Source organism: Camellia sinensis, chromosome 9 (genome assembly GCF_055761805.1).
Source record: "Camellia sinensis isolate YWXY chromosome 9, ASM5576180v1, whole genome shotgun sequence".
NCBI classification, from domain to species: domain Eukaryota; kingdom Viridiplantae; phylum Streptophyta; class Magnoliopsida; order Ericales; family Theaceae; genus Camellia; species Camellia sinensis.
The window spans coordinates 4,188,131-4,194,130 of NC_138969.1; the positions used below are offsets into that span (position 1 = coordinate 4,188,131).

Genomic DNA, 6,000 nt, shown 5'->3' on the forward strand with positions numbered 1-6,000 from the left:
TGGTTGAAAAGTCTAAAAATAGCACCATTGCCTTTCCTCAACAAAACTGATTAACAAATATTTAAATTTTGAATTTGTATTTTTTAAAATTTTTCATATCAAATTTGGTTGAAAAAGTCTAAAAAGTAGCACCTTTTCCTTTCTTCCTCAAAACTGATTAACAAGTATTTAAATTTTGAATTTGTATTTTTTGACTTCATTGATCCATATGTCATCAAGAAGGTTAAAGAAGCAAATCCACGGAGGTTGCCTCTCACTTTTTTCCTTATCTCATCAATCTTCTCTTTCCCTTTCCTTTTTATTTGTTTTTCTTGGGAAAAGATTTCCCCTTTCATGTCTCTCTGCCCGTCTCTCAAATTTTATCATTGTTGCTCGAGTTTGAGGTTAAAATGGAAAGAGATTTTGCAAAACTTTCTCTTCAAAACAAAACGCACAAAAAGAAAGGTACCAATACATTATAAATAATATTGAGATCAAAATATAATCTTAATTTCTACGTATCATATTAAAATAAGTGAAGTGTGTAGTATTTTTTTATTAAAGACACTAAAAAATATTATTTTTCTTAAAGAATTTTTAATAATTTTATTTATACCACTCTACAAAACTCAATTAAAAATAATAACTCTCCTTAAGCTTGATATAAATTAAGAAATAAACCTACAAAATTTATATTGTTCGCCAAAAAAAAATAAAAAATAAAAGTCCTATGTTTTATTTCACTAATAAAAAATAAAGTAGTGAAATAAAAAATATATATATATATATATATATAAGAAATACTCCAGATAATATTACTAAGTAACTTTTTTTTTTTTGGGGGGGTCTATATTTGAAAGTCTCGTATTCTATTGCATGCTTGTATTGCTCTCTTTTCCCCATAAATAATATATTCTTTTACACTCACAAAGCTCCGTCCAAGAAAAACCATAAAGGCAAGTCATGTTTTCACACATCTCTCTCTCATATCAATGTACAACAAAGTCTACTTTTTTTATAGCTTTTTCACTACCAAAGAAGACTAATAAGACTACCAAAGAAGACTAATAAGAGGAGTGAGACAAATATCCTTCCTCCTTCGCTGCCACTACTCCAGCACAAACAGAACACACACACACACACACACAAAAAAAATCAAAACTCATTCTCTCTCCCCTCCATCTTCCACCACTCATTCTCTCTATCTATGAGATACATCTTCCCTACTCTCTCTCCAGAAATGCTGGTCTTTATCTACGAGATCAAATAACCAACCTTATTATGCAGTAGACTGATGTCGATCCATCCATGGCGACGATAATGATAAACAGCGACAGTGGTGATGAGCAGTAGCGGTGGTGATCACTGGAAGAGGTGACGTTGTGAGGTGGCATTAAGCAACAGTGGTGGCGATGACTAGAGGAGGTGATGAGCAGTACTATGGTTGGTTCAGCAAACAATCGTCGGAAAAAGATGTATCGCCATCGAAGAGAGATGTACCGGTGGTGTGCTAGGAAGTAAGGCTGAAAGAGAGGGTGTTTTGAAATTTGAAAATTGAGAAGTGAGACTGGGAGAGAGAGAGAGGAGAGTATATAAAGAGAGTGAGATGAGCTTATCGTGGGTGCGAAGTTTTAGGTTTATTTTTGAAGTATGCTCTTGGGCGGGAAGTTGAAGGAGATTGACAAAGAAGATTCTCATCTCTACCGTCCATCCCAACTAGAAATGAATCTTAACCATTCAAATGTCTTAGTAGAATAATTGTCTCTAACATAAATTCAAAAACCCTCTTCCCTTATTATATAGATATATATTAAGGTAGCCCTGTGTAATTGGGGTTGAGGTTTATTGAATTGAGTTAAAAAATAAATAAAAAATGAGACTTTTGAAAATGTGAAGGTAAAGACTAAAGGACAAATTACAACCAGACAAATACATTACTTGCCCACATTTGATTTATTATTTCAATTTCTCAGCTATTCCCATGTATTATCAATGATTTTTTTTTTTTTTCTTTCCATGGTAATGCAAAGAACTCCATTAAAACATCGAGTACAATTACATAGAAAGTAGGAAAAAAAAAAAAAAAAAAAAAAAAAAAAAGATCACAGACAGACTTCGGCAAAGGCAAACAAATTTTTTTTTCTTTTTCTTTTTTTAGATGTTGGGGAAGAAAAAAGTAGCAAAAATGAAACAAACTAAAGGGTTATACTCTGGCAAAACACACTCCAGTTATATCAACTACCGAAGCTCCTTGAATGGACTCTGATGATGGGTCATCCAGAAGCACCAGATATTATGGGTTTGGTTTAAGTTTTCTAAATTTAATTTTTTAAAAATTGAGTTTTTTTTTTTTTTTTTTTAATAGGAGTGCAACTTGGGCAGGTTCGGTCGGGTTGAAGGTTTGTCCAAGCCAAGCCCGAATTGTGTTTGGCAATACTCAAGCCCGACCATCAACACAAGTATGGCTACTCAAGCCCGGACCAAGCTTCATAATTCGAACTCGGGTTAGCCCAAATTGTCCGAATTTCACAAGGCAACAAACAGCTTCTGAATATTTCCATATAACAAACAGTGCTTCATTATATACATAAGTCCATTAGTCCGTACGACAAACTTAAACATCATCCCAACCACAAAAGTCTCAGAGAGAGGGAAAGAAAGAATAGATAAAGTAGGGTTTTATTTTTAGTTTTAATGTAATGGTCCAAATAAAAAATGGTAATCCAAGGGCCAAAGACCAGCCAAAAAAAAAAAAATTTAAGGGCCAACTATTTAATTTATTTTATTCATATATTATACAATTGATATAATATATTAAATGCAATTCAAGTTCGGGTTACTCGGGTTAGTCACTGACTCTGCCTAGGCCCGGCCCGAATTGCAGTTCGGGCATCAAAAACCTACCCAGGCTTGTCCAGATTACAAAATATTGTTGCCAAAACCCTAAAAAAACTTGGGTTGGGCACGGGTTACTCGGGTTAAACCTGCCCAAGTTGCACCCCTTGTTTTTAGTGAATAATTTTAAAATTTTAAACATTTTTTTTACTTTTTAAGATACACCTTACTTATATGTAACTAAATAGTAAAATATTTGTAAAAAATATTTTTAAAAATTAATAAATACATAAAAATACGAAAAATGTACTGAATTTTTTTTTTTTGTAATTTTGGTATTTAGTGAATTTTTTAAATAAAAATTCACAAATATTATACTTTTTAAGTGTATTTATGTTAGGTGTGTCTAAAAATTAAAGAAATTGCGTAAAATATTAAAAAAATCATTGAAAACAAAAACAAAAACAAATGCGGAAAATAAAAAAGTAAAATTTTCTGAAAAATATTTTTTGAAAACCAAAACCAAACAAGTTATATTGCTCAACTCCGAGCTCAGCCATTGCATCAACGTATTTGTTTTCCTCTCTTAGAATATGGCCAATGGTGTAATTGCATCTCCTGAGGAGAAATCTGTCTTCAACCAAACCTTTATAGGGGAAATTTTGGTTTGGTCCTTCTTTGATGATGAAAACTACTTGTTCAGAGTCAGATTCAACCCGCAAATTTTGGGATGATATATACATTTTGCATTAGAACACATATACAACAGACATATCCATGTGTTATACAAAACCCACACTTGCATGTATTAATAATTTGCTCTTCTCTGATATTTTTTTTTTTTTCCCTGTACAAAATAGCACTCTCTCAACTCAATATTAAAATCCTATATTATTTCTCAAACAAGTAGAGACGTAATCAGAGATTTTATTTAAAGGAGCCAAGACAAATGTATGACAGCACTTGGTTGAGGTTAGTAAAAACTAAAAGTTCCTATACAGATTAGAGGACAAAATATTCTTTTTTTTTTTTTTAATTGACAAAAAAAAACTTTATCGATGAACACTCAAATAATTACAAATACATTACATCAATAAAGAAGAGGCTAGCATAAGCATTATAATATAACGCCCGATCCCAACTAGAGAACAAAATATTCTTGCAAGTGATAAACATAAAAGTACAGAACTAATAAAATTATTAGACTCCTAAATTGACTAACAAGCATGTGTTGCTCTTCCCTTGAAAATTTGTTTCATTTGTTTGACTCTAGCTATCATGTGCATAGAAAAGACAAACAGATATATACATGGGTGTTTATATATATGTTTAAGTGAAGAGAGAAGAATATGTTCACATGATGATGCATACGAGATCTCAGTCATTAATTGGTGTGGCTTTCATACTATTCAATGGTTGAGATGCTATATGCGCCGGTGTTGCATACGTTTTTGTGGAGAAAGAGTAATACACGGAAAAATTATTCATAATTTTATTTAGAAAGGTAGTATGTGATTCATATTCTCTCTATATAATTGGATTCATATTGAGAATAATTCTGAATCACACACTGTTTTTTTGTGTTGGAGAGAGAGAAAGATGAAAAAAATTGAATGAAACAAAATTGAAACTTCTAATTAAGGAGTATTGGGTGATGTTGGTTGAAACTTCATCAAGCCTTGCCTACGACCAGGTAGATGTGCAAATGAATATCCATATATCTATGTACAAATTTATATATATTTGCATCAAACAATTATACAATAATTAGCATTCTGTAAAAATTGTGCAAAATCAAATCTTCTTTTCTGTCGAGAGTCAAGTGAGCGAAAAAAAAAAAAAAAAAAACCTAAAAACAAAAACAGATGTATAATGTGGCGAAGAATTACCTGGGATCGATAGGGAAAACATAAAACTGGCGAATTGCAGAGATTCAACGAATATTCTTGTTATATATATTGTTGGTGAGTGAGTGATTGAAGCTGCAAGATGACCTGATGAAACCAAACAAGTTTCTACTTGAAGAGTTGGAGGCTTAGAATTATGACTCAAAACAGTATTCATTAGTAGAAGAAAAAAAAAAACCTAGCCATGCATCCCACTAAAATCTCAGCATTTAAATATACTAGAAAGAATTTAGACCAAAAATTAGGCTTTGTTTGGCATGATCTAAAAAGGTCAAAAAATCAAAAAATCACTATCATATTTAAGTCACATCATCTCTCTAACGCATCACTTCAAACACAACCTATACCCAATCCATATTTCATAAAAAATCAAAAAGTACACTTATTTAGATTATCCCAAACCATCCCTTACACTCAGATATAGGGGTGGCAATTTAAACCCGACCCGACAGGGATCCGATCCCCCGACCCCGATTAGAACAGATTTTCTATGAAAATTACCCCCGTAGGACCGGGGATGGTATTGAAAATTGAATTCTCGATGGTTTTCGGGCCGGGGATGGGGATAGGTTACCCCGGCCCCGGCCTCGGCCCGAATTACCCCCGCATAAATCCCCGAATATTCCCCGAACATTCTCCATATATATATATATGTTACTCTGCCTCCCTCACTCACCTAATTCATTTCATTTCTCTGAGTCTCAACCTCAACCTCTCTCTCCCTCTCTCTCACACACACACACACACACACACACACACTCTCTCTCTCTCTCTCTCTCTATGCAGTTGGTCTCATAGCATCGGCGACGATCTCCTTCTTCTTATCACCGCCGATCGCCGTCGTTCCTCCATCGCCACTGTCCCTCCTCCCTATCACCGTCGTCCCTTCTCTCCATCACCACTGTCTCTCCATCGTCGTCGATTGTAGTCATCTCTCTCTCTGAATGTGTTAATTTTTTTATTTTTTTTGAGCTCAGATCTATTCGATGTGTTGTATATATGTTAAATCTAGTGTTGAATATATATTTGGGCTCAGATCTATTGAATATAGCTTCGAGTTCTGTTGTTGATGATGATGAAGAGATATGGTTTTTGTTGTTGTTGATATATATGTTGAATCTCTGTTATTGAATATGTGTTTGTTGTTTTTTTTTATTTTTATTTTGGTCGGGAGATTTTCGGGGTTGGGGAAACCCGATTCCCGTTAGGGGACGGGGGTGGGGGCGATGATAGACTCCCCGTCGGGGATCAGGGCCAAGGATGGAGAAATTCCTACTAT

At 33.8% G+C, this 6,000-nt stretch overlaps 1 protein-coding gene across 1 annotated transcript in view; it reads right to left on the reverse strand.

Annotated features, from left to right (window-relative positions):
• DPB2 (DNA polymerase epsilon subunit B2) overlaps positions 1–1,896 on the reverse strand; it is a 36,021-nt gene extending 34,125 nt beyond the window's left edge. The window contains exon 1 of the mRNA XM_082886006.1: positions 1,255–1,896. The gene's annotated coding sequence lies outside the window, so the exon portion shown is untranslated. The remainder of the gene's footprint in view (positions 1–1,254) is intronic.
• Positions 1,897–6,000: the final 4,104 nt, after the last annotated feature.